Below are 17,462 nucleotides of genomic sequence, written 5' to 3' on the forward strand. Positions count from 1 at the left end.
TGGAAATGGCTTTCTGATTACCTAAACAACTCATGATCACTGTGAAAATTCAAATAATTATTTGACATATGAAGAAATACATTAAAAGTCACCTGAGAGCCTGTTGCCCTAAGGTAGTCATCATTGATATTTTCAACATCTTTAATCAACAGTCTGTCCTCTCCTCCACTTGATTATGGTACCACCTCAGTCATACAGAAAGAGGTCTTTTCTAGGATTCAGGCAAACTTAGAGAATTAACACTAGATCTGGATATAATTTGTAGAATTTGAAGTATCCGTGTAAAGGGTTTTCAAGTTAGAGTATATCACATGATTGCCTGATTTCATTAAGCAGCGTAAATAAGTAAACAGAATAAGTAGGAGCAGCACATGAAAAGTAAGAATTTTCCAGTGACAACCAGCTCTTCTATGGTTTGAGGACGTATGAGAACAAAGACTACAAATTTATGAAGCAAAAGCATAATTTTTCTTAGTATCATGCCCAGTATGCAAGGTTCATCTTGCTAAATATTTTCAAATTAAGACCATTAGTACTTCTTCTAATAAATAATTTATCTTAAATGTTGTCACAGAAGTAGACAAGGAAAAACAGAGCCAGTTCCTAGAAAAGCACTGTCTAACTTGGATAGAATGTGAAAATCTGCATCAGTCCATCTTGGAAGCTCTAGGGTGTAAAAGGTGAAATGAAATGGAGTACCTTGTGTCAAAGGATTTAAAATGGGGCCAGGAGGCCATAAAGGAGGTAGGCCTTGGGGCGCCTGGGTGGCACAGTCGGTTAAGCGTCCGACTTCAGCCAGGTCACGATCTCGCGGTCTGTGAGTTCGAGCCCCGCGTCGGGCTCTGGGCTGATGGCTCAGAGCCTGGAGCCTGTTTCCGATTCTGTGTATCCCTCTCTCTCTGCCCCTCCCCCGTTCATGCCCTGTCTCTCTCTGTCCCAAAATAAATAAACGTTGAAAAAAAAAAATTTTTTTTTAAAAAAAGGAGGTAGGCCTTGTGCACGTCTTCATCCTCACCGGTGGAGCCGTGAACTTTTGAACTGGGCCAAACTGCAAATATTCTGAGGACCCAGCTGGAAAACCTACAACCTGCTGCAGTAACAGACTTTTGCTTAGTGGTAGTCTTAGCAACCAATTCTGTTCAGCCTTGATTCCTGTTCTACAACCGACGCCAATCAAAATTCTTTGTAAACAACTTATACAAACATTCTCTTTCCTCTTTAAAAACACTTGACTTTTGTTCTCCGACAGGATGCTATTTGGCTTGCTGCCCAAATCTGTGTTCCCCAAATTGCAATTGTGAGACCCCAAAGAAATGTTTTGTTCTATTTTAGCTCTGCCTCTTTTTTTTTTTTTTTTGGTTGACAATGAAAAGTTATTTATCATATTTCAGTACCACCAAGAAATAGAAGACCGTATCCTTCCTCTGCATACACAAATATCACCCTTCAGTATCTTAATATTTTCTATTCTTCACAAAATTTGTAAGTAAACTCTTTGAGGCACACATTAAAAATACATTTGATGTTTGAATTAAAAATAAGCAGAACCACGTATAGGCCATGTCTATCAGCATGTAGAATGAGAGTCTGTTTTTTGACCTTGTGCCCACATTGATGTCTAATGAACACAGATGAAGTTATTCAGTTTTTATATAGGCATCCTCTGGTATATATGGCATGGGTTTTTGAAAACGTATTCAGACATTACTCATTTCTGTTCCAAAGGGATTTGAAATGTTTTAAGTGATAAGAATATGCAGTGTAGAGTTCAGTTATAAATTGCAGTACTATATGAAGAGATTTGGAAGAGCTACATAAGGATTAAGTCCCTCTTCCCAAATATAGCCGTGTAGATACATCTGTTCTAACTTTACCTCGTCTCCATTCTACAGCTTTCTCTTTTGCCACATTCTAAAACCAAATTGTCAGAAAAGAAAGCAACAAGCCAAAGTATAGCTAGTGTGTTAGCCCAGGACTGGATTCCCGGTACTTGTGATTTCTGAGTGTGCGCAGACCTGGGTGAATCAGAACGACTTCTTTTCAAGCATGTGTGATCTATCCAGACACTGACCAGCTCCAAGTTCTTCCTGCCCACGTGCTTCCTGCCCCATCAAAATTAACCCAGGCTGCCAAACTGCTCTACTGCTCCAGTGCTTTGAATTTCGAAAGCTGTTTTCCTTGAGGACACTCCTAAGAAGAAAAGAGGAAATTGCCTATGTGCGTGTTTCTGAGACAACTTCAAGGGGTTTTTAGCAAGCAAAAAAAATTTCCAGTGTGCAGGGTTTTTTTTCTTCTTTTTTTCTTCTTCTGATCTCATCTGAAAGACACTGTGGTTTTCAGCTAGCTTGGTGCTGTTACTACAGTCATTTTACCTGACCTCTTTTTTTTCAACAGGCGTAAGACAAGGCTGAGCTCATACTTTCATGAAAGCCACTCTGCCATCTAAGCAGAACTAACACTGTTAGAAGAGCATGCAAATTGTAATTAAAAAAAAAAAATCCATAAGCCAGCAGTTTCTTTTGACCACAGTGGTTTTTTTCCTCCTGCTCATTCTGCTGAAACAGCAGCGTTGGGGTACATTGCAAGGCTTCAGCTTTCTGCTCTAATTTGCTGTTCTTCTGATGAGAATTGTGCGTTTGAGGATGTTTTGTTTCATGTGTGCGACGTGTTGCACACCCAGCTGGATTTTAAGTTTCTGAAGGCATGGACCCCTCCTTTCTTTGCTCATCTCATCTCTTCTAGAGGATCCCATATGGTATTCTATTGTAGGTGCTCAATCATCATACGTGGAGTGAATGTGTGATTGAACAAATGAGTGACTGAACAGATACTTCCTGTCTCTCATTTTCTCAACTAAACTGGGCAAACTGGATAGGATCCATTTCAGTCCTAGAGGAGGATCTGTGGCAAGGCAGAAATGAGATGAGAATCCAAGGGCATGTGGCAGGAGCTGAAGTGTTCAACAATTCCACAGTGAAGGTGGTTTAGACCTATGTGGATGGATGTCATAGGGTATAATCAGGTGTTTGCATGGACGTACATGTGATAGGTATTATGTTTTTAGTTTCACGCATTCATGTAATTATGTATTTCTGTCGGTTGTATGTTATCTACGTGCGTATGACTTACATATAAACATATATGAGACAAGTATGTGTGTGTGTGTTTGTGTGCATGTATACAGTTGCCCCTTGAACACCACCAGTGTGAACCACGAGTCCACTTATACACAGATCTTTTCTGATAAAGACAGTACAATACTGTAAATGTATTTTCTCTTGCTTATGATTTTTCAAAAGAAGAAACACTTTCTTTTCCCTAGCTTGCTTCATTGTATGAATACAGTACATACAATATACAACACACAAAATATGTGTTAATCAACTGTTTATGTATTTGGTAAGGCTTCTGGTCAGCGGTAGTTAAGTTCTAGGGGAGTCAAAAGTTATACAGACTTTTGACTGTGCCAGGGAGTGGGCGCACCTATCCCCTGTGTTGTGTCAGGGTCAGCTGTATGTCCATTAAAGAATTTGCACTGAGATCCTCTTAGAGAACCACCTTTGTTTGGAAAAATACCGTGATTATCCACTTATGGTTGGAAAGTAAGGCCCTGGGGCTACAGATAGAAGAATATATGGAAATAAAGTCACAGCTAAACCAATCTGAATCTAATCATCAAGAGGAATTTGGGAGTTGAGAGAGTACAAGGGAGAGATTGAAGAGAGATGGGACTCCACAGGGCTTTGCTTAGGAAGGTCGTCATAGGGGAAATTAAAGAAAAGAGGCTGAATTCCTTGTCGGGGCTGGCCCAGAGCAGAAAAAAAGAAGTGGACCCCTAGAGAGATGTGAGTTCAGCTGAAACAGGACTTTGGAACTAGAAGTCAACACAAGCCTGTGCAATCTCAATAATTAATGAGTAAATCTGAGGTGATCATTAGACTTTTCATAGAGCTTGGGAGGAAAGCTCAAGCAAAAAAAAATTTTAAGTTTATTTATTTATTTTCAGAGAGAGAGAGAGAGAGTGGAAGAAAGAGAATGAATGGGGGAGGGGCAGAGAGGGAGGGAGAGATAGATTCCCAAGCAGGCTCTGTGCCATGCATGCAGACCCCAATGCATGGGTTCAAACCCATGAACCCATGAGATCATGACCTGAGCTGAGATCAAGAGTTGGATGCTTGACCAACTGAGCCACCCAGGAGTCCCTAGAAAATTTTGGTTAAACCTTAAAAACCGTTGGGGTGCCTAGGTGGCTCAGTTGGTTAAGTGTTGGACTTGAGTTGGTCATGATCTCACGGCTTGTGGCTTGAGCCCTGCATTGGGCTCTTTGCTGACAGCTCAGAGCCTAGAGCCTACTTCAGATTCTGTGTCTCCATCCCTCTCTCTGCCCCTCTCCTGTTCATGCTGTCTCTCTCTTTCTCTCAAAAACATTAAAAAAGTGTTTTAAAAATCTTAAAAACTGTTGTCACCTCAACTTCTATCTCTGGGTTCCTTAAAACCAGCATAGGGTGAGCGATTGAGAAACCCTCTACTCATTTCCAACAAATCAGTCTCATGCATGACCTTCCTGAAGCCCAGAGTTATAAAGAAGATCAACAAATAAAGTCACCCCATGGTCTCTTTCAGGGGCTGTTAACAACAGGTATTTGAACTGGTCAGACAAAGTTAGCAACTCCAGTCCTGGTTCACAACTCCAGTCCTGATTCTGGTCCCAACTCTAAGCAGAGGTAACCCTGCACCCAGAGCGTCCCTGATTCAGCCTATTCTCACTCTAGCCATGCAGTGAGGACAGGACACCAATGGGGCAAACTGTGAAAATGTGGCAGGTTAGTCATAATATTTACAACCTGGCTTTAGAGTCTTTTGACCTGTTTTCCCAGGGCTATATTAGCCACTGTATTAAAATACCAAGGTAATTTTCACACTTGTATGATATGGATGGTTATTGTTCCTGTTTTACAAATAGGAGGACTGTGACATAAGCTTGCTCAGCACCAGCCGAGCAGGCTTCTGAGTGAGGAATTATGATTTCCAGCGTTGGGCTTGGTTCACTGGACACCATTGTCCTTCTCTACAAAAGGTTTATTGTGAAATGTTTACAAAAGCACTTTTAGGAAGAGTTCAGTGTCTATTTCTGTCTTGGTGAAAATGTGGGTGAATGTATAGGAGTGCTACAGAGCCCCCTCGCAGAGAGAGAAGGGCATTCACTCTTGCTGTGTTCTTACCATGAGCCCCGCGTTAGGATTCCTTACCTATATTGTTTGCACTTTTCTGAAAGATAAGGCAGCAGGGACAAACTTTCTGGAGTGATGTAACGTTCTATAACTTAACAGCATGGATACACAAGGGAATGCGTTTGTCAAAAGGCATCCACTGGCACATTTAAGATTGAAACCTTTCAAGGGCCCCTAGGTGGCTCAGTCCGTTGAGTGTCCAACTCTTGATCTTGGCTCACGTCTTGATCTCAGGGTCTTGATCAGTGTCGTGAGTCTGAACCCTGCGCTGGGCATGAAGCCTACTTAAAAAAAAAAAAAAAAAAAAAAAAAAAAAAAAAGGTTTAAACCTTTCATTCTTTTAACACATCAAAAGAAATAGAGCCCTAAACAGATATCGAACTCTTATTAATGACATACAGGCTAGACTGTTTGGCCATGACATGTTCTGATGTCTAAAACTCACTTTGAAATGCATCCAAAAAATAAGATGGGTTGGTGGGTGGATAGAGGGATGATTCAGTGGACAGATATGTGGTAAAGCAGGTAGAACACAATGTTAACTGTAGAATCTAACTGACAGATACACGAGTGTTCATTGTATAATTCTTTCAACTTCTCTGTATGGTTGTAATTTTTCATAATTAAATGTTAGGGGAAAAAAAGTGGAGCTGACAGTTCATACCAATTTTGGAGGCTACAGAAAAGTCCAGAAATATGGATGCTCAGAAATAAAATATTCCGGTTAGGCTAGTTTTGGAGCTATGTGGGGGAAAGGCCCTCCTTGAAAATATAGAAGGATACCAGCTCCTTGTAGTTGAAATTGCATTTCTACTATGCACTGCTCTTCTCTGTGAACTGCCATTGGGTGCGTTCTCAAGACACAGGTTATGGTCCTTACCTTGATGGCCTCTCCACGGCATTTGGCATCACTGGCCACTTCCTCCTCAAAACACCCTCCTGGTTTCTCTCCCACTTCTCTGCTGGCTCCTTCACAGGCTCCTTTAACTACTTTTTAACATAGGTGTTTCTTTGGGGTGAGTTCTGGGCCTTCCTTTCTTTTCCTTGCAGTCTTTCTCCCAAGAGGGTCTCTCTGGGTTTGGGTACCATCTCAGAGATGACATCTACCAAAGCCATAACTCTAGACTAATCTTCTCTTTTCAACAAGGGACTCTTAAAGCCAGTTGCCTCCTTGATATCTCCACTTGAATGTCCCCATGAACTCGTCTCTAAAAATGCACACCCTTGGGGTGACTGAGTGGCTCAGTCGGTTAAGCATCCGACTTCAGCTCAGGCTGTGATCTCAGAGTTCGTGGGTTCGGGCCCCATGTTGGGCTCTGCGCTGACAGCTCAGGGCCTGGAGCCTGCTTTGGATTCTGTATCTCCCCCTCTCTCTGCCCCTCCCCTGCTTGCATGCTGTCTCTCTCAAAAATGAATAAACATTAAAAAAATGTTTTTTTTTTTAATGCACATCCTTTCCACACGATTCGATCCTCAGCTACAGTGTTTCTCTTTCTCTTGACCTTCCTGCGCATCCCCCTTCCGCCCTGCCCACTGCAGTGACCGTCATCTGCCCTGCCAGCTGGTCCAAGACCCTCACTCCATTCTCATTGGATCAAAGCCACCAATGTCATCTCTTAAAAACATAAATCTGATTATGTCTCTTCTCTACTTAAAAAAAACCTCATTAATGGCTTACCACTGCTGTTAGGCTAAAATACACAATTCCTCATATGGACAACAAGGTCCCAATGTTGGGGCCTCTGCCTGCCTCTCTGTCCTGTCTCCCATCACCTCCCCTTGGCTCAGTCGACTGGGGTCACATGAGCTTTGGGTCCTCTAGCAAGCTGAGTATTTTCCTACCCCATGGCCTTCGTAGAGGGCACTCCCTCTTCTTGGAATGTTTCCTACAATCTTTCCTGGTAAATCCCTACTCATTGTTTAGGTCTTAGCTGAAATCATGCTCTTTGAGAGAAACTTCCTGACACATCCCCCCCCTCCCATCGAAATTATGCCTTCTTCTCTTGTTGTCTGTCATAAAGCTTTCACTTTTTGTCTCACAGTAGAATTAGTGATTATATGTTTGTGTGTGTACTTATTTGCTGATGTCTGTCTCCCCTGCTAGACTTCAAACTCTGTGTGGGCAGGGACCGTGTCTGCTGTGCTCATCTCTGTGTCCCCGGCCCTATCATGAGTCCTGGGCACTGGGGAGGTGAGCAACACCCACTTATCAGTTCAGTGAACACACAGGTGTGCCTCACAGAGTTACAGTTTGAACAGTCGTGTATAATGGCATAAATCAACGGGGCATCAGGATTCAACATCATTAGGACGTGTGCAGCCCTCCCCACAGGCGTCACCAAGAACCCATTCAACGCGGGGCGTGAGGATGACTGGAACACACAGTCTGTTCTGAGTCATTCCTGTCTTGCCTCCTGACTCACTCCCTGCATGCGGGTAAAGGAAAAGCAAGAAAGAGCAATGCTTTAAGTGCCTGCTAAAAAGACTTCCTCTTCCTCTTCCTCTTCCTCATGTGGGAAGCGTTTGTGGGCATAGTCTTCAACCCCACAAAAATGAAAGGCAAGTAACTTGAACTCAGAAGCACATGGTTGGCTGTTCCTGGCTCTGTCGCTTATTAGATATAGGACCTCATATGGAGAATTTATATCTTAGAAACTTGATATGCCCCACCTATGTCATACAGCTATTAGTTAATGGTTAATGTAAATGAAAGTGTTTCTCCCATCTCTGCCTGTAGACTATCACAAGCATAGGGCTTACTCTGCAGCTTGAAAGACAATAAAATAGTAGAGACACTGATTTTGCTGTTTTTAACAACTGACCGCTCTGCTACCAGTTTCTTACTAAATGTTTTACAATTAGAATAATGAACAACTTGATATTCTTTCCGCTTTCAATACTTAACTGTAGGTGGGAACATGGTGGACATGACCTAAATTCAGAAATATCATTTCCTAAATCAGCAATCCACGGTCGGGATTAACTTATGAAGCGCTTACATTGTGCGAGCATCCAACCCATCTATTGGTAATACCTTTCTGGGTGATGCTGTACTAAAATCTATGTTTTTCCTCATAGTTGCCTATTATTTTAATGACAAAAACATCTTTATTTCCCCAGTTGTAAAAATAAAATGCATTCATAAAAATGCAAATGATATGTAAAAATAATAAGTAGCAAGAGAAAATCATTTATAAATATCTTCTCTTTACTTACATCGAAAAGACTATAAAAATAAGTAAGACCACCAAGTAAATGTAAACAAGTCATATACACAGGCAGCACTTGATGAGAATTTTAAAAATCACATTTTTGTTTATGATACATTTTTCAACTTCCTGGCTACTAGTTCTTTCAAGGAAAATGGCTTGCCGATGTATATTTGAGAAGACCATCCTTTTCAGTTGGACAGTAAGAACGAAAATATCCATTAAATATTTCCAATGACTTTACCATATGTAGAACAACTAAGAGATATAGAAATTGTCTGCAAGGAAAGTGATGTGAGGACCCATGGTATTTCTTAAATGTCACATGGAAGAGGCAAGGAATGCAAGCTTAATGGCATATGCTACCTTTGCAGATCATTAATAAGTACAGACATTATGATGGCTTTGACTTCATACAGCAGCAGTTCATCTGTACAGCCACAAGGAAGTAGCCACGGATATTACTAATTTAATTTTATTTAATTAATTAATTTGGATATTGCTAATTGTAAATGCTAGCCTGTCATCATCAAGGAGGATGCTAAAATCTGGGAGGTTCCAAGAAAAGGCAGAAACACAACAGGAGCACTGAGTAAACTTTCAGACTGAATTCAAGTGAATTGCTGGGCGACCGTGGGTTTCTAAATTCTTTTGCAGCATACATCCACCCGCAGGTCAGCGTAAACAAGGCTAAGGTAGAGGCTACGCCTGTTCTATATCGCCATCTAGCGGATAGTGATATCCATGCTCTTTCGGTGCGTTTGCTTCTGAGGTAGATTTGCCCTAGTTTTAGCAAGCGAGCTGATGAATATCATTTGAGACACAGAAGATGAACTAACCTTTGAGTTTTGGTTTCCTTTGGACTTTAAAATGACTGTTTCGGGGCGCCTGGGTGGCTCAGTCGGTTGAGCGTCCGACTTCGGCTCAGGTCATGATCTCACGGCTCGCGAAAGCTTCGGTTACGCAAGACGAATGCATTCTAGACATCTGAACAACACTGTGTCTAGAGTTAACACTGTATTGTGCACTTAATTGGTTTAGAGGGTAGATCTCATGTTAAATGTTTTTACCACATTGTTTTGAAAAAAGAATCATGAGGAAGACCGTGAACAAAAGAAAACAGTAAGAGAGAAAAGAAAGACTAGAATCGAAAATGTCAGAGTGCTTCTCACGTGTATAAGTATTATTCTGTGAACCTTCTGTTACATACACACACGTGTGTTTGTGGGTACTAGGGTGTAACCTAAAGGGCTTTTCATTCAGTGGGTCGAGTTCAAAGAAGTTCAAAAGCCACTGTTGTACTCTCAGAAAAAAAAAAAAAATTCAGACCAAAGCTAAAACTGATATTGTGTTTCGAGGGAATTTGGTTTCCTTGTACGTAGACGTGCTTCTCTATCCCTAAACAAGGCAGTTTAAGATCCTTGAGGCAGTACATGGGGTAACTTAGAGACACATGAATTGTGGGCTCAGTCTATGCTTTCTCTTCTATGTAAAAATAAGGTAGGACTGATCTGGGAGCTTCATTATATCTCCTTTGAAGATATAATGAGCACAGCCTTTGAAGCAGGACAAACCTGGTGTCGAATTCTGATAACAGAAACTTCTAGCTATATGTTAGACTTTGTGAATGTCAGCATCCTGGTCTGAAAATGAAGCTGATAATTCTTCCTTCGTAAAGCTGTTGTGAGAAACTGATGGTAATGTAGACAATGAGTCACCAATTTGCTGATAACATTTGAAATAGTTCTTGTCTTCCTTTATTGCCCTAGATTTCTATATCTTAGAATTGCAAATTTCTCTAAATCAATTTTATTTATTTATTATTTTTATTTATTTTTATTTATTTTTAATTTTTTTAAACATTTATTTATTTTTGAGACAGAGAGAGACAGAGCATGAACAGGGGAGGGTCAGAGAGAGAGGGAGACACAGAATCCGAAACAGGCTCCAGGCTCTGAGCTGTCAGCACAGAGCCCGACGCGAGGCTCGAACTCACAGACCGTGAGATCATGACCTGAGCCGAAGTCGGATGCTTAACCGACTGAGCCACCCAGGCGCCCCTATTTATTATTTTTAATCTTTAGTTTTGAGGGAGAGAGAGAGAGAGAGAGACAGAGCGTGAGCAGGGGAGGGGCAGAGAGAGAGACACAGAATCGGAAGCAGGCTTCAGGCTCTGAGCTGTCAACACAGGCTCTGAGCCCACGTGGGGCTCAAATTCACGGGCTGCGAGATCATGACCTGAGCTGAAGTTGGACACCCAACTGACTGAGCCACCTAGGTGCCCCAGTATTTGTTTATTTAAAAAAATTTTTTTTTCAATGTTTATTTATTTTTGGGACAGAGAGAGACAGGGCATGAACGGGGGAGGGGCAGAGAGAGAGGGAGACACAGAATCAGAAACAGGCTCCAGGCTCTGAGCCATCAGCCCAGAGCCTGACGCGGGGCTCGAACTCACAGACCGTGAGATCGTGACCTGGCTGAAGTCAGACGCTTAACCAACTGCGCCACCCAGGCGCCCCAAGTATTTGTTTATTTTTAAATGTTTATTTATTTTTGAGAGAGATGGAGACAGAGACAGAGAATCTGAAGCAGAGCCCAATGTGGGGCTTGATCTCACAAATCGTGATATCATGAACCGAGCCGAAGTTGGATGCTGCTTAACTGCTCAACTGGTGGAGCCACCCAGATGCCCCATCCGTTAATCAACTTAAAACCTACAATCGAGCTGGAACTCCAGTAAGAGTTTTTTCTTCCTGTTCAGGGAGGTCCAGTGAAAGCCTTAACACTATACTCTCTTATTCTGCTTATGATTATGTTTAATTCATTGTGAATCTCAGTGGGAGTGTATTTCTCGTTTCTGCCGTGGCTTTTTGTTTTACCGATTTCCTTCTCAAAGTGGGACACCATCCTCGGGGACTTGTTACCCAAACATAACGACAGTGTTTTGTGTGAGCAGAGCAGGTGCTGGAGGAAGAGAGAGGACCCAGCTCCATTCCTTTTACTGAGAAATCAACATATAACATTATATTAGTTTCAGTGTATAACGTGATTCCGTAGTTGTATGTACTGCAAGGTGATCACCACAACAATTCTAGTCAATATCCACCCCCATAGATAGTTACATTTTTTCCTTGTGATGAGAATTTTTAAGATTTATTCTCTTAGCAACTTTCAAACCTACAATCCAGTATTGTCAGCCACAGTCACCATGCTGTACATTACATCACTAGGACTTACTGACTTACTTCATAACGGGGATTTTGTACCTTTTGAACTCCTTCACTCATTTTGTCTACCCCCACCTCCTGCCCTGGCAACCACCAATCTGTTCTCTGTATCTATGAGTTCAGCTCTATTTAAAAAAATTTTTTTTAATTTAAATTTTAGTTAACATATAGTGCAATATTGGTTTCAGGAGTAGAATTCAGTGGTTCACCACTTACATACAACACCCCATACTCATCACAACAGGTGCCCTCCTTAATATCTATCACCCATCTAGCCCATCTCCCGCCCACTTCCCTCCATCAACCCGCAGTTTGTTCTCTATCCTTAAGAGTCTCTTGTGGTTTGTTTCCCTCTCGTCTCTTCCTCGCTCCTCCCATGTGTTCATCTATTTTGTTTCTTAGATTCCACATATGAGTGAATTCATATGGTATTTGTCTCTCTCTGATAGATTTATTTCACTTAGCATAATACATTCTAACTCCAACCATGTCATTGCAAATGGCAAGATTTCATTCTTTTTGATGGCTGAGTAATATTCCATTGTATGTATGTACCACTTCTTCTTTATCCGTTCATCAGTCAATGGACATTTGGGCTTTCTCCATAGTTTGCCTATTGTTGATAATGAATTCAGCTCTATTTTGTGCCCTTTCCCTTCAGCTCAGTCTCTCCCCAGTCTCTCTCTGCTCCTTCCTTTCTTCCCTAACCTGCTGCAGCAAGTTTCCTTATCCCAGAGGAAATGGAATTGACAAACTATGGCTAACAATAGAACCTATCATACCTCCTCAAGTGGGTGTCCTGGTGAGGAAATAAGAAAATGAATGTGCAAGCTGTAAGAACAATGAGGGTTATACCAACATCAGATGTTTTTGCATTATGATGAATGAATGGATATTCTTGGTAATGTTGGTGAAGCATTAACCCAGAGGGTGCCTGGGTCTGCCATTTGCCAGCTGAGTGGCCTTGGTCAAGTTGTCAAACCTTTTGAAACCTCAGTTTTCTCATCTCTAAATTGTGGAAAACAGTCCCTCCCATCCACAGGGCTCTTTAAGAATCAACATATAGTGCACTTAGACACATGGGAACAGATCTTAGCCATAGTAGATGATTGTTATGGACTGAATGTTTATGTTTCCTGAAATTCATACATTGAAGTCTAATCCCCAGTGTGATGGAATTGGGAGGTGGGGCTTTGAGGAGGTGATTAAGTCATAATGGTGGAGCACTTATGAATGGGGTTAGTGCCCTTACGAGAAGAGACATGAGATTGCCCTCTCTCTCTCCTCACCAGGTGAGGACACCCAGAGAAGGCGGCCATCTGCAAATCAAGAAAAGAGTCCCCACCAGACACAGATCTGTAGAACCTTGATCTTGGACTTCTGGTCTCCAGAATTGTGAGGACCAATGGTTGTTGTTGAAGCCCCCAGCCTATGGTACTCTTGTTATAGCAGCTGGAACTGACTAAGACAATGATCCATAAATATCAGTGGTTGTTATTGTCATATCTCCCCAGATATTTCTGTCCTTGATGGACCAGAAAGGTAGTCCTTAAAGTTAAAAAGTTAAAGTTAAAGTTTCATAACATCTATGAGTTGTGGGGAAAATGGGGGGAAAAGGCAAGACATTTGGGGCAGAGGAGCCTTCCTGAAACTCTGAAATCATCCCATGTGGGCAGCCACCTGGGCGTGATACTGCTCTGTATTGGAGTGGAGACTGTCCAATTTACTTGAAATTTTGCTACAGTACAGAGAGGCCCATGTGATAACTGACTCCACGAATGGCAGATTATTGTGTTTTAAGTTAACACTAGTTTCAAACCACAGAGGCTGCTTATTACTTCATATCTCTCACTACTATATGATCTGCTCATCTGTGGGTCATCGCCTTTGCCCCTCATTTGTGTCCTGCCTTCAGAGAGAAGGCAGGGAGCTGAGGCACATAAAGGGCCTTGGTGGTGAGGATCAGGTAAGGGGGTGGAAATAAGGAGGGGAAGAGAAGAGAAGGGACTGGCTGAGCACAAATTGCTAGAGGAACCACTCTCTTACTATCGTTTTTAAGGTGGTGTTTTTTTTTTAAGGTTTATTTATTTATTTTGAGAGAGAGACAGAGAGAATGAGCAGAAAGGGGCAGAGAGAGAGAGGGAGAGAGAATCCCAAGCAGGCTCCACACTGTCAGCACAGAGCCCAATGCAAGGCTTGAACTCACAAACTGTGAGATCATGACCGGAGCCAAATTCGAGTCAGAGGCTTAACCAACTGAGCCCCCTATTATCATTTTTAGATGGAATCTTGGTCAATTCATGCGATGTGCACCCTTCATAGTGAATGAGATGATTTTAGGTGGTACACAGGTGAACGTTTTTTTAAAGTCTCATTCTTGCTAATGAAAAGATCATCAGAATAAGCCTGAGCAAGCAAAGCTGTTTATTAGACTGATTCCAAAAGAGGAGAGTACTCCTCTGACAGTTTTAGTTATGTGCCAGGAGGCAGAGCTCAAAGAAGAAAACTTACAGGTTTTGAGGTCTGGGCTCAAGTGGTTGAAGGTCGGTCTCTCAAGGCAGAGAATGGACGGGGGCTGGGTTTGGGATGGGAGGACACAGCAAGGCGAGGATCTGCAGGAGTAAACTGCTATCTGATGTTTTCTCAGGTGGGCACACTGTTTTCCTGAATAAAGTCATTTGCAGAAATTTCCTGAAGCAAACAGCAAAGGTATTTATTGGTGTACGGTCTTATTTTCCTGGGCAAGGATTTCTTGGAACAAACGGTTGTGTTCTGTTGACACAGATGGGCTCATAATTACGTGTTTCGTTAATGTGTATTTGATAATATATAATTGGTGCTTCAAACTGCTAATCGTGAAAATAATATTATTTAGGACAATAGGGAAGTAAATTAAATTTAAAGATAAAAGCTGAGTTCATCAAAGAAAACTAATAGTATAGGTGATACTAAACCATGACAAAAATTCTGAGTACAGTATATGAACAACTGAGGTGTGAAAAACACTATTCAATACGGGGAGAATGTCCTGATGGAGTCTAGAGTGGAGGAAAATCCTCTTACGGGGAAGGAGTGTAGCCCACAGTTGAATCATCGGAGAAAGCCAGGGTAGACGAGCGGGATTGGCAGAGCTGGTCGCCTGGGCTGGGAGGGGCCCCGGTGCCCCCTGGGTTTAGTGTCATCTCCCTTGTGCAAATGAGCTGAGCACTAGAAAAGTCCCTCTGTCTGGAAACTCTGACTTACTTGTGGGTCTACTTGGGGTTTGAGCTTTCAAACAGGAAGTAGCAGCTGCTGTTGGAAGATCCTATGCAAGACAGATGGATTCCCCATTAGTGGCACCTGCCATTGTGGTCACCCAGATGCCAACTGCATAATGTAGCAAAAAGGCACTGAGACTCAATGAAGGGCAAACCAACCAGAATGCCTCGGTGATGGATATTTTGAACAAACTGAAAAGGATAGAAGGAGGAGGCAAGGGCAGCTTCTGGTTTTCTAGAAACCAGAGCCGAAGCAACTTCAGTGGTGGGGTTGGTGTAGGGGAAGGAGGATAAATCCCGGGCAAGTCAGGCCAAAGTTAGCTTGACTTTGAGGGGAGGAACCTTTGGGACCAGATAGAGAACAGCCTTTCTTAGGTAGAAAGCCCAGGACCAGGGGAGAATCCTGTAGTATCTGCTATGTTCAGGTGCCTGCTGAGACAAAATAAAGCAGTCCGAGTCAGGGAGATGATGGGGGTGGGAAGAGAGCAGGCAGAAGGAGGCAGTTCCTTTATGTTGCCAAGAATCTCACTACAGTGCTCATCAGTGACTTGAATCATCCTGAGACCTAACTCTAAGGAACTTCATCCAGCATGCTACTCAAACCAGAGTAGGTGGGGCTCACCCTACAGCAAAACCAAGGGAACTGGAAAAGGAGCCATTCTGAAAGCAACCCTATTCCCTTCCTCAAAGACAAGGATCAGATATCGCCAGTATGCTGCAAATCAACCATTCCTAATGAGTGTGTGTGTGTGTGTGTGTGTGTGTGTGTGAGACGGCTGCAATTTTGCTCACCACTTTGTTACGCCCCTGTCAGCTTCCCTGACCAGCGTTGCATGGTGGTTGGAATTTGGTTTTATTTCCTGTCTTCTGCTGGTTTTGGGTTTTATTTGCTGTTCTTTTTCCAGCTCTTTAAGGCATAAGGTTAGGTTGTGTGTCTGAGATCTTTCTTCCTTCTTTAGAAAGGCTTGGATTGCTGTATACTTTCCTCTTATGACTGCCTCTTATGACCGTCCTAGAGGTTTTGGGTTGGGGTGTTGGAATTTGGTTTTAGTAACTAACATCAGGCTTCCAGGCACCTTCACCATCAACTGGTAACCTAAAAAATTAAGCATTCAAGGGGCGCCTGGGTGGCGCAGTCGGTTAAGCGTCTGACTTCAGCCAGGTCACGATCTCCCGGTCCGTGAGTTCAAGCCCCGCGTCAGGCTCTGGGCTGATGGCTCGGAGCCTGGAGCCTGTTTCCGATTCTGTGTCTCCCTCTCTCTGACCCTCCCCCGTTCATCTCTGTCTCTCTCTGTCTCAAAAATAAATAAACGTTAAAAAAAAATTTAAAAAAAAATTAAGCATTCAAAAAATGCAACAAAGTAAACAGCAGGCAATGGCTTTACCAGCACCAAAGAAACATCCAGGTGATAAAGTGGAAGACTAACCAAGATGTGGGCATTTGAATGTTTACTATTATTCCTTAGGAAACAAACAACTAGAGAAGGAAAATGTCAGCAGAGGTTTTTTTTTTCAGCAAGCCGAGATCCTGAGAATGACTGTACAGAGCAGTCACCCTGAGCAGCCACGAGGCTTTTATGTTTTGTTTTTTGTTTTCTTACTGTTTGGGTAATATGAGTTGAAAGAAGAAATATCAATAACACATGGGGAGAATCCCAACTAAAGAAATCTGAAACGTATAATAAAAGTTTTTCCCCCCATTTCTGTTATTTTGGATGCTGGTGTTAAACTTCCAAGTGTTAGGATTTAAAAGGAAATTTTATGCCCTTCTTATTTATTTCTAGAATGAAATAGGATAGCATTTTTGTTTTCTTACATGACTTTCTTTGAAAATGTGCAATATATTGGTGGCTCAGTCAGTCGAGCCTCAGATTCTTGATCTCTGTTCGGGTCCTGATCTCAGGGTTGTGAGTTCCACCCCGCATTGGGCTCCACACTGGGCATGAGGCCTACTTAAAAAAAAGAGTGGGGCACCTGGGTGGCTCAGTGGGTAAGCTTCCGACTTCAGCTCAGGTCATGATCTCACGGTTCGTGAGTTGGAGCCCCGCATCAGGCTCTGTGCTGACAGCTCAGAGCCTGGAGCCTGCTCCCGATTCTGTGTCTCCCTCTCTCTCTGTTCTTCCCCTGCTCACACTCTGTCTGTCTCTCAAAAATAAGTAAACATTAAAAAGAAAACAGAAAGAAAGAAAACGTGCATTATAAAGTTCCTCAAAAATAAAATGTTTACCCTTGAAAGGAAAAAAAAAATTGCTCCACCACTCAATACCCAAGTCACCATACACATGATGCTTATTCGCCCTGAGTCTGGTGTTTTCCCACTTGTGCCTGTGATGTTATGAAGACCACGTGACAGAGTACATGCAGAATGTTTGGCACATTGTCAGGACTTAATACGCATTTGCTGTTAGCTAATGTTTTTTATGAATCTGACGGGGGGAGTGGGGCGTGGGGGTGGGGTGTGGAGGTTGTTTTTGGATTCCTGCTTCCTGTGGGTCTGACCGGAGAGAGAAGTGAATCAAAGCATGAGTGAGGCCAGGG

The sequence above is a fragment of the Prionailurus bengalensis genome, chromosome D3, assembly GCF_016509475.1.
Source record: "Prionailurus bengalensis isolate Pbe53 chromosome D3, Fcat_Pben_1.1_paternal_pri, whole genome shotgun sequence".
Taxonomy (NCBI): domain Eukaryota; kingdom Metazoa; phylum Chordata; class Mammalia; order Carnivora; family Felidae; genus Prionailurus; species Prionailurus bengalensis.